Raw genomic sequence first — 19,368 nt, 5'->3', positions numbered from 1 at the left:
AAATGTACTTTGAATCTTAGAGTTTCTTGATTCAATTTCTACTGATGTCATATAAAATTGCAATGTCCAGGAAATGATTTACATTGTAAAAATAATTTCAGGTACCATAAGCACTTGAATGTGGAATTTGAGTTGCCAGAGCTGAGTAGGCTAAAAACCTAATGTGGGAAAATGATATTTGTGTAGATTGCATGGATAGAGTGGCTTGCTTTTATGCTGTATGATTCTGTTCCTGATGGCTAGTGCTCAGCACAAAAGAAATGAGGAAGGAAAAATAGTTTATAGGAAATCTTGAATTGGGTGTGGAATTTGAATCGTGTAACTAACATACTATCAAGTCTGACTCATTTAATTATTCAGATTGTAAACAGTACTGTTCTAGGATCAGGAATTAATGTGAATATTTTGGAGGAGTTGAAAATACAGGGTTTTTTTTTTATTACCCAATTTTAAATGCCTTTGAGAAGGTGGTTGTGATCTATCTCCTTGAACTGCTGTCGTCTGATTTGAAGGTTCTCCCTCAGTGCTGTAGTGTAGGAAATTCGCAGGAGTGGCAGACATATTACCAAGTGACGTTAAACATGAAAGGAAACTCACAAGTGGTGGCATTCCATGTACCTGCTGACCTCGTACTTCCAGGAATGTAGGTAAAAGGTTTGGGAGGTGCGGTTGAAATTACTGATGACGACCAGGGTGATGATGTAATTTTCACAGATTGGCTATCTATATTTTTAATACCACTTGTACCTTCCTTAAAGATGGTGTGTTTTAGTCGTCTTAACTTGTAGCATTACATTACTGGATGTTCCCAGTGCATGATGGTCTTCCTGTGAAGGAATTTGGGTGAGTTCATATTCACCGTACTGCAGTAATCCACTTGAGTTTGAACTGCAAAGGAATTTGGGTTAGTTCATGTTCACCGTATTACACTAATCCATTTGAGTTTGAACTCGGTTTGCTGGTCTAAACAGATGAGAAGAAATTTCTTCAGCCAGTGAGTGGTGAGTCTTTGGAATTCTTTACCAAAGGGGAGAAGATACCGTATATTGAAAGGTGGGATTGACAGGAATCAAGAGATATTGGGGTGAACCCAGAAAAGTGGCACAGTGCTAAAAGATCGACAGTGATATTAGTGAAAGGCAGAGCTGGCAAGGAGGCTGAGCAGTCCAATCCTGCTACAGTTTCATATGTTCTTAATTTAGCCTTGCATCAGAAAATGAGTAAACCAGAAATGATTACGTACATTAACATTGTGCAGTGTGATGAGGCATTTTTTTCAAGCACTGATGGAGTCGTGGTGGTCTTTCAGCCTATTGTGCATGTACTGACTCTTCTAAAAGCAATATAATCACTCCCACTCCATTTCCTTTTATTCTGTAGCTCAGTAAATTTCCCCTTTTCAGGTGTTTATCTAATTTTCTTTTAAGAGCTGTTATCGAATGTATTTGCAGTACCTTTTAATGCAGTGTGTTCTAGCTGCTTGATTTTTAAAAAGTAGATGCTCAGATGACGTTTTGCTTGCCACAGTCCGGAGGCGACATTGACTTGCACAAAATTGGGCACTTTTTTTTAAAAGCGTGTCGTACCAGACATTCAGCCATTCTTGTCTGGCACATGGTGTCAGGATCGGGCCACATTATGAACGTTCCTGACTCGACCCTTGTATTTTTTGAGGCCGAGTGACTAGCTCGACACTCAACCCGGCACAGATGGAAAGTGTGCTCGGGGTGGCCTGACCGAGATTCGAACTCTGGGTCCGGCGCTGATCTCACTGCGCCACCAGCCGGCCTAATTAGGCACTGAGCCTAATTAAAAAGGAGTCAGGTTTAAGCAGAGTGGCCATAGTGTAAGTGGGCCAGTGTTGGCCTGGGAAGTTGAGCTTTTGGCTCGTCGAAGCTTTGGTGAGGAAAGATGTAGGCTGTAGGTAGATTTTTTTTCATTATTTATTTTTTCTATCTTTCTTTCTTATTCCACATATAGAGCAGTGGCGATGCCAGTCAGGATAGTTTAATGCTCTTGGAGGATGTGGGAAGGTAGGGAGATCTCTAGTGTCCTTGAATGCAAGAAGTGCATCCAGCTGTAGTGTCTAACAGAGCATGTTAAGGAATTGAAGGTGGAATTGGATGAACTCTGCATCATTTGGGAGGCTGAAGGGTTGATAGACAGGGCATGCAGGGAGGTAATTACACCAAACATGAAGAAGATGGGTAACTGGGTGACTGACAGAAGGGAGTGGGGGAAGAGAATAGGAAGCCAGAGCAGAGTACCCTGTGGCCATTCCCCTCAGCAATAGGTGTACTGCTTTGGATACTGTTGGGGTGATGACCTCGTAGAGAAAAGCCACAATGGTCAGATCTGTGGCACTGCATCTGGCTTTGTAGCTCAGAAGGGAAGGGGAGAGAAGAGGTGAGCTGTAATGATAGGGGATTTGTTGGTTAGGGGAAGAGAAAGGAGAATGAGATTCCAGGATGGCTTGTTGCCTCCTGGGTACCAGGATCAGAGACATCTCGGATTGAACGCACAGCATTCTTAAGTGGGAGCGTGAGCAGCCAGATGTTGTGGTCCACGTCAGTGTGAATGACATGGATAGGATGGGCAAAGAGGTCCTGGAAAGTGAGTTCAAGGAGTTGTGTGCTAAATTAAAGGGCAAGGTCTTCAGGGTTGTGATCTCAGGATTGCTACCTATGCTACGTGATAGTGAAGCCAGAAATGGGAAGATCATGCAGTTTAACATGTGGCTAAGGAGTTGGTGCAGGAGAGAGGGCTTCAGATTCTTGGTTCATTGGACTCTTCCAGGGAAGGTGGGACCTGTACCGAAGAGGCAGTTTGCACCTGAACTGGAGGGGGACTAATATCCTCACAGGAAGGTTTGCTAGTTGCTAGTGCTGCACAAGGGGTGGAGGGGGGAGGGTTAAACTAGAGCTCCAGGGGGGTTGGAACTAGAGTGTCAGAACAGTCAGTGGAATAGTTGTGAAGAAAATTGTTGTTAAGCTTGCATACAAAGTCGGGAATTAAAAGGTTGAGCATGGTGGGACCAATGCTCTGAGTTGCACATATTTCAGTGCAAGGAGTATATGCAGAGGCGGAAGAGATTAGGGAATATATCACCAAATGGAATTATGACATTATAGCCATTATTGAGTCTTGGTTACAGATGGGCAGGGCTGGCAGCCCAATATTCTGAGGGAGGGATTAAAGTTGGGTGGATGGCATTACTACTCAGGGAAAATGTCATACCGTTGTTCAGTTACTGCTTGTCTATTGAGGCTCTATGGGAAGAGCTGAGGAATAAGAAAGGTTTGACTATGGTAATGGGATTATATTATAGACCACTCAACAGTCTGCGGGATTTAGAGGAACAAATTTGTAGAGAGCTCACAGACTATTGCAAGAAATGTAATGTTATGATAGTAGCTGATTACATCCTTCTGCATATTGACTGGGACTCCCACAGATGGATGTGAAAGTATTTGTCAAATGCATCTTATTAGTGAATGAGACAAGGCTAATGATAAAAGTTTGTGTAGAGGAACACTTTGCATCTTGTGATCATAATGCTATTAGTTTCGAGGTAATTTTGGAAGAGGATAGGTGAGGTCCTTGGGTTGAAATCCTAAATTGGAGAAAGGGCAATTTTGATGGTACGGAAATTGGGCAGGTTATTTTCTGGCAAAGTTGTACTTCGTAAGAAGAAGGAGGTGCATAGTAGGTATAAGCAGGCAGGAATAAATGAGGTACTTAAGGAGTGTAAGAAATAAGGTGCTTAAGAAGGAAATGAGAAAAGAAGACATGAGGTTGCTCTAGCAGACAAGGTGAAAGAAACTATAAATGCAAAAAGAAATAATAAGTCAATAAATATTGAGAACATGAAAGATGAAGAGTCATTGAAAGTGAGTTCGTAAGTTGTGGGAACACTTCAGTAATGAAACAAGTGAAGTTGAGTGAAGTTAACCCCTTTCATTGACAAGCCTGATGGTTGAGGGGTAATGACTGTTCCTGAACCTGGTGCTGTGAGCAATGAGGATCCTATAGCTTCCAGGATGGCAGCAGTGATAAGAGAGCATGACCTGGGTGGTGGGGATCCCTGATGCTTTCTTGCGACAATGCTCCATGTAGATGTGCTCAACAGTGCGAAGAGCTTTACCCATGATGGACTGGGCTGTAGCCGCTACTTTTTGTCGGATTTTCCATTCAAGGGCATTGGCATTTCCATACCCGGCTGTGATGCAGCCAGTCAATATACTATCCACCGTGCGTCTATAGAAGTTTGTCAAAGTATTAGATGTCATACTGAATCTTCACAAACTCCAAAGGAAGTAGATGATCTGGTTTTTAACTTGATGTTTGTGGGAGCTTGCTGTGTGGAAATCGGTTGGTGTACTTACCACAGCAAGAGAAAATCTGCAGATGCCGGAAATCTAAGCAATGCATGTAAAATGCTGGAAGAACCGAGTTGCTCCAGCATTTTGTGTGTGTTGGTGCACCTACCATGTGCTATTGAGTATTTAATATTTAAGTAATATATGTGTAATCTTGTGTATGTGTTTGTATGTGTGTGTATATATTAAGCATTCTTCATTTAAGTAATTAGGAGTTATATGTATAAATGTGAGTTGCATACGTATGATACATGTGCACCTCGCTTAAAGTAAACATGAAATTAGACCTGTATTCCCAGTCCTGTGTCTTCCTTTGAATTTTGAAGGTACAAAACATAATACATTCCACTATTGATGTGCTCCGAAAGAATTTAATTGGTTCTAAAGAATTTATTCGTACAACATTGATACAGGCCTTTTGGCCCATCTGACAAGATGCCCATCTAAACTAGTTCCAATTGTCCATGTTTGATCCATATACCTCTAAACCTTTCCTATCTATTTGGTTACTCAAACATATTTTACCTGCTTCAAGCACTTCCTCTGGAACCTCATTCCACATGCCCACATCCTCTGCACAGAAAAAGTCTCCACCACCCCTCCTCCCCAGGTTCCTGTTAAATCTCTCCCCTCTTGTTCCTCTGGGGAAAATGACTGTGTACATTCACCCTATGCATGCTTCTCAGTATTTAATGCACTTCTATTTAGATCACCTGATGGTCACTTTCATCCATTCATGGCTTGGCTTCGCAAACGAAGATTTAGGAAGGGGGATGCCCACGTCTGCTCCAGGCTCGCTGGTGGCTGACGAGGCCAATACGGGGCAGGCAGGTCCGACCACAGCGGGCTGCAAGGGAAATTCTGTTCTGGGTTTATTGCTGCTGTGTCACGGTTCTTCCTCCTTCTCCTTCTGTCCTCAATGCCAGCCTTGCGTGTGTTCCCGAAGAAGGAGACAGACTAGTGAATGGTGTGTCACCAGGCCTCGCGTTCGGAGGCTAGATTAGACCACTGGCGATGGTCAATGTGACAGGCACCAAGGGATTTCTTCAGAGAGTCCTTGTACCTCTTCGGTGCCCCTCTGTCACGGTGGCCAGTGGAGAGTTCGCCATACAGCAAAATCTTGGGCAGGCGATGATCCTCCATCCTGGAGACATGCCCTGCCCAGCATAGCCACTCTAAGCGATAAAGCCATGGCCTATACAGTCTGGCAACATCCTTGTAAATCTTTTCTGCATTCTTGTCATCTTAATGGTATCTTTCTGATAGTAGGTGACCAAAACCGGACACGATATTCCCACTGCAGCCTCGCTGATGTCTTCTGTAACTGCAGTCTAACATCCCAGCTTCTGTCAGTGCCCTGACTGATGAAGCCCTGTGTGCCAGATGCTTTCTTCACCACCCTGTCTACATGTGATACCACGTTCAGTAAACTAGGTGCTTGCACTCCTTGTACCCTCTGTTCTACAACACTACCCAGAGCCCTGCTGTTCATAGTGGAAGTCCTACCCTGGCTTGACCTCCAAAAATGCAAAATCTTGCACTTATCTGAATTAATCTCCATTTTCCATTCCTTGGCTCATTTACCCAGCTGATCAAGATCCCGCTGTAATTTTTGATGCCCTTCGCTGTCTCTGATATTACCTATTTGGGATATTTTGATTTGGTGCCAGGTTTTCTATAAATGCAACCCCATATTTAATGTAGCTGAAATTCAGCAAACCCTCATTCTCTATTTTAAAATAAAATGATTGAATTTAAAAACTACACATAGAAATGGTGTTCAACCAGCAGTAAGTTGAGAAAACCCGACGATTAAATCTACTTATCAGTCTGTACCTGTAGCTTGACATTTTAAGGAAGTTAACCTTTGTACTTTGTAGCTTATCGTAGAATGAGTACACCATTTTATAATTGATATTTTATGCTGTGATCTTTCATGCTGCCAGTCCTTGTGATTTTCTTTATGTGCTTTGATGTTTCTGTTTTAACTGCTATATCAGGTGCTTGCCATGGCTGTCTCTCTGTTAGTAATCATTTGAATTATTTTAGAATGCTTTGACTATTGGTTAGGTACAATAGAGCAGAGACGTTAATGGCCAACGCTGCAAGAGTATTTCAGTGTGTTTTAAAAATGCTCACTGATGTAACTGCATCGTAAATGTACAGACTGTGAAGGCTGGAAATTTATAATATAAATTACTCAGAATGCTTCTCAGTTCAGGAGTTATCTGCAGACAGAGGACAACAGCATTGGTGCTCCGGGTCTCTGACGCTGGCAGTGCTATAATTGCGTATGCTGTCAAACTGCAATTGCACTCTTAAATTTTGTTTAAAATTTGGAATTTTTAGGATGAACATTTTTAATGAGAGCTCTGAGCACCAGTGATCAGAGGTAGTAATGTAACATCAGTCTGATTTTGTGGGACCTTTCTGTCCATAACTTACCATCTCAAAGTGTGTGTAAGTTTGTAAGTGCCTCATAGGAGCTCAAGAAACAACATATGGCCCATTTTATCTTCTGTCCCATTCACGATCTTTTCCCTTGGTGATACTGTTCTACAATATCCTTTATCCCCCAAGATCACCTTAATATCTAAATATCTGTCAGTTGCTCAGTGACCAAGTGCCCATAACCTTCTGGAAAATTCCAATGATTCACAACCCTCTGAGTAAACACATTCTCCCCACTTTCTGCTGCCCGGATAATCAAGGACACAACCCACCCAGCCAACACACTTTTCGTCCCTCTTCGCCACGGGAGAAGGCTCAGGAGCTTGAAGACTCGTACAGACAGATTTGGGAACAGCTTCTTTCCAACTGTGATAAGACTGCTGAACGGATCCTGAATGGGATCTGGGCTGTACCCTCCAAATATCCGGACCTGCCTCTTGGTTTTTTTGCACTACCTTACTTTCCCTCTTCTATTTTCTATTTATGATTTATAATTTAAATTTTTAATATTTACTATCGATTTGTACTCCAGGGAGTGTGAAGCGCAGAATCAAATATCGCTGTGATGATTGTACGTTCTAGTATCAATTGTTTGGCAACAATAAAGTATAAAGAATAGCTAACCCCTTACTTTGAGAAGTTGATTCCTTTTTTTAGGGCATCTCAGCTCAGAAAAATTTCATTTCCTGAATCTATCCTGTCAAGCCCAATGAGATCACTTCTGAACTCGGTTAAATTGGGACCACTTTAGTGACTACCATGTGTCCTTGTAGATCCTGAGATTGCAAAAGATGTGACAGGAATTTGCTGATTGTAAAACAAATGCCAATGAATTGGAAGACTCTGCCCTCCTTGCAGTTTAAAAGAAAATGTAGTTTGGAAAGGAAATTGTTAAATGTTAGAAGCATACAGAATCATTTAGTCTTATGGTATGCTAGTGAGACCCACCCACAGCAGGTGAATAGGTTTTTCCAAACTGAAACTATTTGCATCATTGTTTGCTTGCCACCTTCTATGCTGCACGCCAGGAAGCAACTGCAGGTTCCTCTTTACTGGTGCGTATGCCCGATAAAAGCTGCAGGTGAAGAAATGATTATAAAATACATTCATGAATTTAAAGATTCAAAGGTGAGTGATGACGCAGCCTTTCAAATTCTGTATTCATAGTTTCTGTGTACTTGTCTGCATATCTGTTTTGTTCAGTATGGAAATTCATGTCCAAATCACTGACTAATATGCTTGTAGTTGTAACCCAGCATGGTAACCAATACTATAATCCTGGTTATTTGTTGTGGCTACCACCAATCCACAGGATTGTTCCAAATATTCACCTGCTTCAGCCGCGTTTTATGAGAAGGAATTCTGCTGCCTCTAGTGTGATCTGTGTGGGTGTGTGTGACAACAGTGTAGCTGAGGCTGCACTCTCCTCTGAAAGTAAAGGCTGTCTACCTTGTTTGAACCTGTTTACATGGGCCAAATCTGGTTTAGGTTAAGTGTGTGTGATTAGGAACCATTCAGACTGGTTGGGCAGTGTTGTGCAGGCATGTAATAGGAGACAAAAGGTGGAGAGAGGTAGATTGAGTGTGTGTGTGAAAGGGGGAGAGTGGGAAGGACTGGGGGTTGGGTAAGTAAAGCAGGCACGCACATTTTTTTTGTCAGGAAAAAAATCAAACGAGCTCGGCTGATTTATTCCTGTTGCTCAAGGGTTGGGCCTCCATTTTATATCAAAGCAGACCTCTACCAGCGAGCTGATCTGCTGAAGGGGCAATTAATAGTGGTCTTGCCAAAGATACCCACATCCAGTGAACTGGTGTGTGATTCTGATCTGATTCCAGCAAGCCTGGTATTTTCAAGGTACTGAATTTAATCTTCACAATTGGTATTTTAACTATGCTCAGTGCACGGTGTACACACACAGCTCCCTTTGAAAGGAGCATAGCCTCCTCTCAGACCAGTGTACCGACAGAACATATTGATTGCAAATATCACCACTTTTAAAATGGAATATGAAATAAAGAATAGAACAGCAGAATAACAGGCCTTAGACCCACGTCTGTGCCAACCATGGTTCCAATCTGAACCAATCACCTTTTTTCTGTTGCTTACCCCTCCCTTCAGGTCTGTTTCAAGTGCAGGTCTCTTGTATTTCTTCAATTAATGGTCAAGGTGAACTAATCTTGTGAGGAAAGCTTGTGTTTGGGAACTTTTGGATAATTTGCAAAAAGCCAGCACAGGCTTGATGACTGAATTGGTCTCCTGTGCTGTGTTGTTGCAGAACCTCAGTGTAAAATTCTATTGAAATCTCAACATTATGTAGAAATTTTAATTTAATTTTGGGAAATGCTGTTCTCTGTGGAGAACAACTATAGAATTATTGACTGGCGTTTCAGTTTGCTCCATCTCATTAAAAGTTGTCAACATAAATTGAACAGCGCTGATTTAAATGCTAACTGTGAGTTTAGTTATATTGAATACAAATGTTTATACTCTCTCATCTCCCACCCCCAAACCGAAAGATGGTACATGCCCTTCTTGATTTTACTTTGCCCCAGTAATGCTGCCAGCAACAAATGGGTTATTTTTATCACCTTCAAGTTTATGCCTCAGCCAAGTGAACCAGAAACTTAAGCGGAACTCCTGAATGGGGGATAATTTCAGAATTGACCATAAGACCTTAGACCATAAGATATAGGAGTAGGCCATTCGGCCCATTGAATCTGCTCTGCCATTCAATCATGGGCTGATTCAATTCTTCCAGTCATCCCCACTCCCCTGCTTTCACCCCATACCCTTTGATGCCCTGACTAATCAAGAACCTATCTATCTTTGCCTTAAATGCACCCAATGACTTGGCCTCCACAGCCACTCGTGGCAACAAATTCCACAGATTTACCACCCTCTGACTAAAGTAATTTCTCCACATCTCAGTTCCAAAAGGACATCCTTCAATCCTGAAGTTGTGCCCTCTTGTCCTAGAATCCCCTACCATGGGAAATAACTTTGCCAAATCAAATCTGTTCAGGCCTTTTCACATTTGGAATGTTTCTCTGAGATTCGCCCCCTCCCCTTCTCCTGAACTCTAAGGAATACAGACCAAGACCCGCCAGATGTTTCTCATATGGTAACCCTTTCATTCCTGGAATCATTCTTGTGAATCTTCTCTGAGCCCTCTCCAATGTCAGTGTATCCTTTCCAAAATAAGGATCCCAAAACTGCACACAATACTCCAAGTGTGGTCTCACGAGTGCCTAATAGAGCCTCAAAATCACATCCCTCTAGAAATGAATGCCAACATTGCATTTGCCGCCTTCACAACTGACTCAACCTGGAGGCTAACCTTTAGGGTATCTTGCACAAGGACTCCCAAGTCCCTTTGCATCACTGCATTTTGAATTCTCTCTCCATCTAAATAATAGTCTGCCTGTTTATTTCTTCCATCAAAGTGCTTGACTATGCACTTTCCAACATTGTATTTAATTTGCCACTTCTTTGCCCATTCCCTAAACTACCTAAGGCTCTCTGTTTTCTCAACACTACCCGCTTCTCCACCTATCTTTGTATCATCGGCAAATTCAGCCACAGATCCATTAATACTGTAGTCCAAATCATGGACATACATTGTAAAGAGCAGTGGTCCCAACACCGAGCCCTTTGGAACTCCACTGGTAACTGGCAGCCAGCCAGAATAGAGTCCCTTTATAGGGTCCCTTTGTTTTCTGCCGACCAGCCAATTGGGTTTATTATCACCTGCTGTGTGTCATCATATTGTCACCAGGACTAGATTTGACTTGGGTCTCGTTTGCAAAATGACTTGACAAATCTTTGGTCATTGGCAATACCCTCTGGAATATAGCTCATAGTTGGAGGGTCTGGCTGTAGCAGCAGATTTCATGGGAATGTTCTTGCCATCCAATCATGAATTGCTCATCTGCAACCTTCCTTTCTTCCTGAGGGGCTGATCAAGATTCAAAATTGTTTACTATAATTTCCAGTTCACTGGTGTAAAGGAGAAAAAAATAATTATTACTCTGGATCTAATGCAGCATAAGATAAAGAACACAATAAATAAAAATACTTTAGCTTGTGTACATTGTACGTTCATAACATGACGCTAGGCACAGTAGTGTCTGTACATAAGGTATCTCTGACAGAAAGTGATAAAGTAGTGATGGGTGGGGTGGTGTTGAGGTGTAAGTTAGTGGATGGAGGTCGTTGATCAGCTATAGAGAGATCATTCCACGGAATATGTCTTGTTTTATCACTCTGCTGAGGAAGTAACCTGGATTAAGACTTGGATAACCTCCTGGTGTATGTCAACAAATGGCAGATGTTATTTTTGGCACTTAAATGATAGGAATAGCCATTTCAAGAAGATAAAAAACCAAGTCATATGTTCTTCTTTCTATGAAGAGTGGTTTTGAATGAAGGACACATGACTTGCCTGCTGTAGAATCTTAATGGATATGATCCTTTTGGTGGCTGCCCATTGGGTGATAATCTTCTTCACAATTATTTTACTAAAATGGATGACTTTAATGATGCCCTTTAACAAAAAAAAACATGCTGTGTTATGTACATGTATATTCCATGCCCATGAAATGCTTGCAGTTCAATTTCAATGGCTTTAAGTTCAATTTGTTAAAAAAAAAACTGAGCATTGAGCACACAAGAGATTTGCATTTATGTGCTCGTTGTGGATACACTTGTTCACATGGATATGATGGGTTGAGGATGTTACTCTGATCCTTGTGTCTACCATTTTGGACCAGTTAATACAATTTCAGCAGGTGACCTTTGACAATGTATCCATTTGCTCTCGCCACTGCAGCGTTCAAATCCATGCAGCATTTGTGTGCAGTATACCTTTTTCACTATGTTGATGAGAATGTGATTTTTTTTTTTCTTTTACAAAGCAACTTAGATTCTGCTGCCTACAAGAATGATGAAAATCTAGGTAAATATTGGAATGAAGCTGTGCAGAAAGGAAGATAGGAAATGGGATTAATTGGAGAATTCTCTCAATGAGCCCATGCAGACAGATTGGGCCAGATGTCTATCTGTGTGATTTAAATCAGAATTGGGTTTAATATCACTGGCATACATCATGAAATTTGTTTAGTGGCAGCAGTACCTTGCAATATGTAATAATAAAATAAAACTGTAAATTATAATAAAAAATATTTTTTAAAGTTTAGAGTTCATAGTATACTGGTTTTCTTTCTCTTATGAAAATCCCTAAGCTTTATCAGTTGAATAATATTAAATAGATTCATCTGAACTGGTTCAAAGTTGTCTGGCCTCTTCACCTCATTATGTCCGCAAGTCAATTTCTAAAGCCGTGAACTTGACTGGGGAAGTTAAAGGTGATGATAACAGCAAGATGAAAAGGCAAAACAAGTGCAGTCTATTTTGCTCAGTCGTAAACACAGCCTGAAGTCTCTCAGTGATTCCAGAAGGTGTGGCCATTGTTAGATTGCAGCTTTGCTTTGGTTGACTATGTCCTTCAAAAACAGCAGTGTGATGGTTACCAGGTAATCCAGATCAGGTATCTTACTGTTTGGATTTAAATAGATATGTTTTATTGACATTGGTTGTGGGATAAATGATAGCTCAGGCAACAGGGAGCAGTTCCATGCACTTGGAGATCTTTGAAACCTACCTAAAAGAGTTTACATTCTTATCTGAGACATGGCATCTGCACTCTGTAGCATGCTCTCTGCTGTACAGGAGTATTGGTCTATATTTCAAAATTCAAAGTAAATTTATTATAAAAGTACATATACACTACTGTATACTACCCTGAAGTTCATTTTCTTGTGGGCATTCACAGTAGAACAAAGAAGTACAATAGAATAAATGGAAACACTACACACCAAGACTGGTAGACAACTAATGTGCAAAAGAAGACAAACTGTGCAAATACAGTAAAAAAAAATAAGTTAACAAAGTTGTAGAGTCCTTGAAATTGATCCACAGGCTGTGGAATCAGTTCGATGTTGATGCAAGTGAAGTTATCCACACTGATTCAGGAGTCTGATGGTTGAAGGGTAATATCTGTTCCTCAACCTGGTGTGTGGGACCCAAGGCTTCTGTACCTTGTTCCCGATGGCAGCAACAAGAAGATAGCATGTCCTGGATGGTGTTGGGTCTTTGAGTGTTGCATTTTTATGGCAGTGTGCCTGGTAGATGTGCTCAATGGTGAGGAGGGCTTTTTCCTGTGACGGACTGGGCTATATCCATGACATTTTGCATTTGGTTTTTCTGGTTTGGGAACTTGAACCCACAACCTTCTGACTCCAAGGCAACAGTGCCATTTATTACATCAGGACTGACAGCTCCAGGTCACTCTGCAAACCTCTCCTAATCGTTTATGCAAGTGTAATGTATTTACTGAGTGCCTTACATGACCCAATGACAATAGTTTGCGCTGCGCACTGTTACACATCAGCAACTACTTGATTTGACAAGGTACTGATGTATTTTGGTTTGGCTACTAATGTAGCGTCTTGAGACATTTCTTAGTGTTAAAGAAGCTGTATGCAAGCAAAATATTGTAACCATGAATGATGAGCTGCAGTGTGCCAAGTTATATAATAAAAAAAAGATTGGGGTCATTTGGAATGTTTTCAAATATGACTGAAGCCTTTGTGTTTATCAGGGATGAGAATTAATTAGTCTAGAAAGTATTGTGGGAAGAGTAAGGTATTAATTGTCCCACGTTTGATCAAATTACTTTTAATTTGAAGTATTTTGCAGATTAATTTTATGTAAAGCTGCTTATTATAGTTTTCAATAAATATCCTTTAAAACTTGACGTTCTTAAGACATTATTTCAGATATTCTTTTCACAATATAAGACGGCAGTTTTTTCTCTCTTAAAAACCAGGCTGAAAGGGGACCTTGTAGAGGAATTTCCTTTGTACGACAAGGTTCAATGGATCAGGCTTAGGGGAAAATGTTTCCATTTTTGAGCACCTGAAGCATTTGTACAACCTAATCATTAATAATTCCAATAGTGAATTCATTAGGGACTAGTTTACCTGGACATTGGTGAGAATGTGGAAATCATTCCCATGGAACAGTGGTTGAGGTGAGTAGCAGAAAAGCATTTAAGGGGAAGCTCTGAGATGATGAGGTTGAGTGGATGTCCTTGTGGAGCTAAAGCATTTGAAAAGACTTTTTCTCTGCTCTAGATTTTAAGATGTGTTCCTTTCTCAAAGACTTTTGAACACAAATATAAATAGAACATAATTCTACAAGTCTTGATGAAGGGTCTTTGCTGAAACTGTTTACTCTCCTGCTGAGTTCCTCCGGCATTTTTGTGTATTGCTTTAGAACATGGGCCTTATTAATAAAACTGCATTATTTTTATTTTGAGTTATAGATGAGATAGTATATTACTCACAGCAGATATCTTTTTTTAAACATCTGTTTATATGTGGAGGAAATGGAAACTATAGCAACCTTTCTCAATAGGAGGATCATTTCATTAATATGTGTGGAGGATATTTACATGTAAATGCAATGCAAATAAATCTCATAGCCTACCTTATGACATGTTGTCACCAAGCTTGATTGATGGGGTTTTTATCTAAGGAAATAGGATTGGCACAGGAAAATAAAACTTGGAAACTTGGATAACAGACCAGCCTTGACTATCTCAAAAGGAATAAAAGGCCTAGTCCTGTTTCTATGTTATATATTCTTATCTGCATTCAGATTGACTGTCATTATAACTGACTCAACCTAAAGCATTCTCTGTTTCAAAGCAACACATAGAAAATGCTGGAGGAACTCAGCCGGTCAGATAGCATCTATGGAAATAAATGAACAGTGGACATTGCAGGCCGAGGCACTTCTTCAAAACGAAGGGTCTCGGCCTGAAACATTGACTTTTTTATTTCCATAGTTACTGCCTGGTCTGCTGAGTTCTTCCATCATTTTGTGTGTGTTGCTTTGGATTTCCAGCGTCTGCAGAATTTCTCAAGTTTATTCTCTATTTTTAAGATGTTCCTAACTTTAACTTTTGTATTCCACTAAAACCTTCAAATTGCATTTTATGATTTCAAAGGTCATCTGCTTCTTTTAAGGCAGGGATCAGATACTGTAAGCAAAATTGGATCTAAATTAAAGTTATCTTAAAATAAAACTTTCAAGCTCAGTTCAGTCAGGACATTTAGCTGTAGAATATTGGGGTCCAGTAAAGAATGGACTGAGCACTGTATGGTTGTTATCAGTTGTCAAGTTAAAACGTTAGGTGGAATAAAAAAAAAATTGAGAGAACTCCAATGTATACTTCCTTTCATCCATAACACTGTTACCTGTTCTCTCCAGGTCACAGTCTCCGATGGTATGAATATATCAAATAACGATAAGATTAAACCATATGACTCCTCAAGAGTGTCCTACTCTTCAGTTATATTATTACTGAGTCTCAAATCTTGTTTTCCCACCTGATTTCCAGCTGCTTTAATTCATTTTTTGCAGAAAAATGGGATTATGTCTTGAGGATATACATCGAGTGAGCACTCTGGCATTGAGACTTCTGAACACTGACAACCTGCAGGGTGTAGAAATTTCTCCTTGCCCCAATCTTAAAAATGGCATCTAATCCTGAAGCTATTTTCCATCATTCTAGACTTCCATCATGGCTGATTTAAAGCCCTCTCAAATCCACTCTCCTGCCTTCTCCCCGTAACCTTTGCTGCTCTGATTGATCAAGAACCTTTCAACCTCTGCTTTAAATATACCCAATAACTTGGCCTGCACAGCCGTCTGTGGCAATGAATTCCTCAGATTCATTACCCTCTGGCTAAAGACATTTTTCCTCGTCTCTGCTCTAAATGGATGTCTCTCAGTTCTGAGGTTGTGCCCTCCGATCCTAGAATCGCCCACTATAGGAAACATCCACTCTATCCAGACCCTTCAATATTTGATAGGTTTCAATGAGATCACCCATCATTCTTCTCGTATGTTAACACTCCTCATACGTTAACGCTCACCTTTCATTCCTGGGATATTCTCATGAACCTTCTCTGGACTCCATCCAATGCCAGCACATCCTTTCACGGATAAGGGGCCCAAAACTACTCTCAATATTCCAAGCACGGTCTGACCAATGTCTTATAAAGCCTCAGCATTACATTTTTGCTTTTGCATTCTAGTCCTCTCGAAATGAATGCTATCATTGCATTTGCCTCCGTACCACTGACTGAACCTGAAAGTTACCCTTTAGGGAATCCTGCGTGAGGACCCCCAAGTCCCTCTGCAGCGCTGTTTTTTAAAAAAATTTTCCCTGTTGACAAAATAGTCTATGTCTTTATTCCTTTTGCCATGCAGTTCCCAACATTAAATTTCATCTGCCACTTCTATGCCCATCCCCCCAATCTGTCCAAGTCCTCCTCCTGTAAACACATCCACTCATTCTCCTTTGTCTATCCTGCCTGTTATTTCCTTAAAGAATTCCAACAGGTTTGTCAGGCAAGGTTTCCCCTTCAGAAGACGATGCTGACTTTGGACCATTTTCTCATGTGCCTCCAAGTACCCTGAAACCTCATCCTTAATAATAGACTCCAACATCTTTCCAACCACTGAAGTCAGGCTAACTGGCCTGTGATTTCCTTTCTTCTGCCTCCCTCCCTTCTTGAAAATTCGAGCGATATTTACCATTTTCCAGTCCTGAGGACCCATTCTGCCACTCACTTCTGTCCCCTGACACTCGCACATTTCTGGCATTCTGCTAATGTCTTCCAAGTAAAATACTGACACAATATACTTAAGTTTCTCTACGATTTCTTTGTCCCCCATTATTACCTCTCCAGTGTAATATTCCAGTCATCCGATATCCACTCTCGTCTCTCTTTTACTCCTTGTATATCTGAAAAAAAACTTTTTTGCATCCTCTTTTATATTATTGGCTAGCTTTCCTTCATATTTATTCTTTCCTCTATTTGTGGCTTTTTTTTAGTAGACTTCTGTTGCTTTTAAAAAGCTTTCCACTAATTTTTACAATATTATATGCCCTCTCTTTTGCTTTTGTGCTGTCTTTGACTTCCCTTGCAGTTGCCTCACCCTTACTTTGGTATACTACTTCATCTTTGAGATGCAATTTTCCTGAGGTTTTGGAATTTCCCATAGAAGCAATAGCTGTTGCTGTTTTGCCGTCATCCCTGCTGGTGTCCACTTCCGATCAACTTTGATCAGCTCCTCTTTTGTGCCTCTGTAATTCACTTTACTCCACTGTAATAGTGATATGTCTGATTTTAGCTTCTCCTTCTCAAAATGTAGGGTGAATTAATCCTCCAAAAATGCTCCCGTCCCCATTGATGATGCAGAGATCATTGCCAGAGGCTCAGCAATCTCTTTCCTTGCCTCCCACGGTAGCCTGGTGTAAATCTCATCCAGTCCTGGAGACTTATCCTACTTGATGCTTTCCAAAAGCTCCAGCACATCCTCTTTCTTAATGTCTACATGCTGAAGCTTTTCAATCGGCTGTAAGTCATCCCTACAATTGCCAAGACCCTTTTCCGTAGTGAATACTGAAGCAAAGTATAAGTATCTTTGCTATTACCTCTGGTTCCATACACACTTTTCCACTATCACACTTGATTGGTCTTATTCTTTCTCGTCTTATCCTCTTGCTCTTCACATACTTGTAAAATGCCTTGGGATTTTCCTTAATCCTGACCTCCAAGGCTTTCTCATGGCCCCTTCTGGCTCTCCTAATTTCTTTCTTAAGCTCCTTCCTGCTAGCCTTATAATCTTCTATCATTACCTGTTTTTTTTTAACCTTTCATAAGTTTTTCTTTTCTTCTTGACTAGATTTTCAACAGCCTTTGTACACCACTGTTCCTATACCGTACCATCCTTTCCCTGTCTCATTGGAATGTATAGGTATTCATCGCCCTTTTTGATTTTGGCCCTCTGTTGCACTTTAACTCATTGTGCTCTTTAACTCATCTTACTGACTGCAATTTTGCCCTGTCATCTGTCTGTCTTTCTTCACAGTCTCACTGCATCTACTTGTATACCAACTGCCCCATCCTCAGCCCTATCACTTCAGTTCCCATTCCCATTCCCCTGCCAAAATTAGTTTAAATCCTCCCCAAATGCTCTAGCAAACCTACCCGCAGGGATATTGGTCCCCCTCGGGATCTGGTGTAACATGTCATACCTTCCCCAGAGGAGATCCCAGTGATCCAGAAATCTGAAACCCTGCCCCCTGCATTCAGCCACGCATTCATCTGCCAATTTATTCTGGCATTCCTACCCTCATTGCCACATGCCACAAGCAGCAATCCAGCAATTACTACCCTCGAGGTCCTGCTTTTCAGCTTTCTACCTAACTCCGTATATTCTCTTTTCGGGACAGCCTCCCTTTTCCTATCTAAGTTGTTGGGACTAATATGTCCCATGACTTCTGTCTGTTCATCCTCTCCCTTTAGAATGCTGTGGAACTGATCCGAGATGTCTCTGATGCTGGCACCTGAGAGGGTAAATACCATCTGGGTATCTATTTCAAGTCCACAGAATCTACTTTTTGCTCCTCTAATTATAGAATCCCCTATCTCTACTGCCCTCCTCTTTCTACTCCCTTTCTCTTCTGAGGCACAGATGCAGAGACCTGGTTGTTGTGGCTCCCCCCGGTAGGTCGTCCCCTCCCAACTGTATCCAAAGCTGTATACTTACTATTGAGGGGAATGGCCACAGGGATACTCCGCACTGGCTGCCTGTGCCCTTTCCCTCTCCTGACAGTCACTCAGGCACCAGCCTCCTGCAATTTAGGGGTGACTACTTCCCTGTAGCTCCTATCTATCACTTCCTCATTCTCCCCTATGAGCTGATATAACAGTCTCTAAGGAGCTGCAGCACGATACATTTTGTGTAAATGTAGTTGTTAGGGAGATTGGAGATCTCCCAAATTTCTCACATCTCTCACAAGGATCATACCGCTGCCTCCAGATCTATTCTCAGCATACTAGATATGTACTGACAGGAAAAAAATAGAAACTTTCTTGCTTATTAACTTAGAACTCTGCCTGTGCTTGTCCAAGTCTGTTCCCGTCCAAGCCTGATGAGCCTAAGCCACACAAATCCCTCTCATACCCAATGAATATATTTCAATTGAATCTTCAATCTTCAAAATGCCAGAAAGTTAATCTTACTTAATCTTTATATAACAAGCTTCTAAGCTCAGAAAGACTCGAGAGAGCATTGATTCTATTGATATAAGTGTAACATTAGAGATGGACATCAAACAGCATGGTTCTGTGAATGAAGTTACACCAAGGCCCAATATAATTGGATCCTGACAAGAGATTCTGCAGATGTTGGAAATCGAAAATAACACACACAAAGTGCTGGATGAACTCAGCAGGTCAGATAGCATCTGTGAAAAGGCATAAAGAATCAATGTTTTGGTCTGAGACTCTTAACCCACTTTCTGGCACTAACTATTCCTTAATTTCCTTCATATCAAAAATATCTTCTTTCGTTTTATTTGACGATTGAGTCTTCATATCTCTATTAAACTGCACAG

The 19,368-nt window shown here is 41.0% G+C and overlaps 1 protein-coding gene across 7 annotated transcripts in view; it reads left to right on the top strand.

Annotated features, from left to right (window-relative positions):
• LOC134347046 (phosphatidylinositol 4-phosphate 5-kinase type-1 beta-like) overlaps positions 1-19,368 on the top strand; it is a 174,268-nt gene that overhangs the window by 74,261 nt on the left and 80,639 nt on the right. The window contains exon 1 of one of the 7 annotated variants that reach the window (XM_063049081.1): positions 728-843. The exons of 4 other annotated variants lie outside the window; for them this stretch is intronic. The gene's annotated coding sequence lies outside the window, so the exon portion shown is untranslated. Of the gene's footprint in view, positions 1-727; positions 844-7,691; positions 7,959-8,488; positions 8,685-19,368 lie in introns of those variants that run through there. 2 more of the 7 variants (XM_063049080.1, XM_063049085.1) reach the window with 2 other exon arrangements.

The sequence above is a fragment of the Mobula hypostoma genome, chromosome 5 (assembly GCF_963921235.1).
Source record: "Mobula hypostoma chromosome 5, sMobHyp1.1, whole genome shotgun sequence".
Lineage (NCBI taxonomy): Eukaryota > Metazoa > Chordata > Chondrichthyes > Myliobatiformes > Myliobatidae > Mobula > Mobula hypostoma.
Note: the sequence above shows the minus strand (reverse complement) of the source record. Positions and strands in the feature narration are given on the sequence as shown.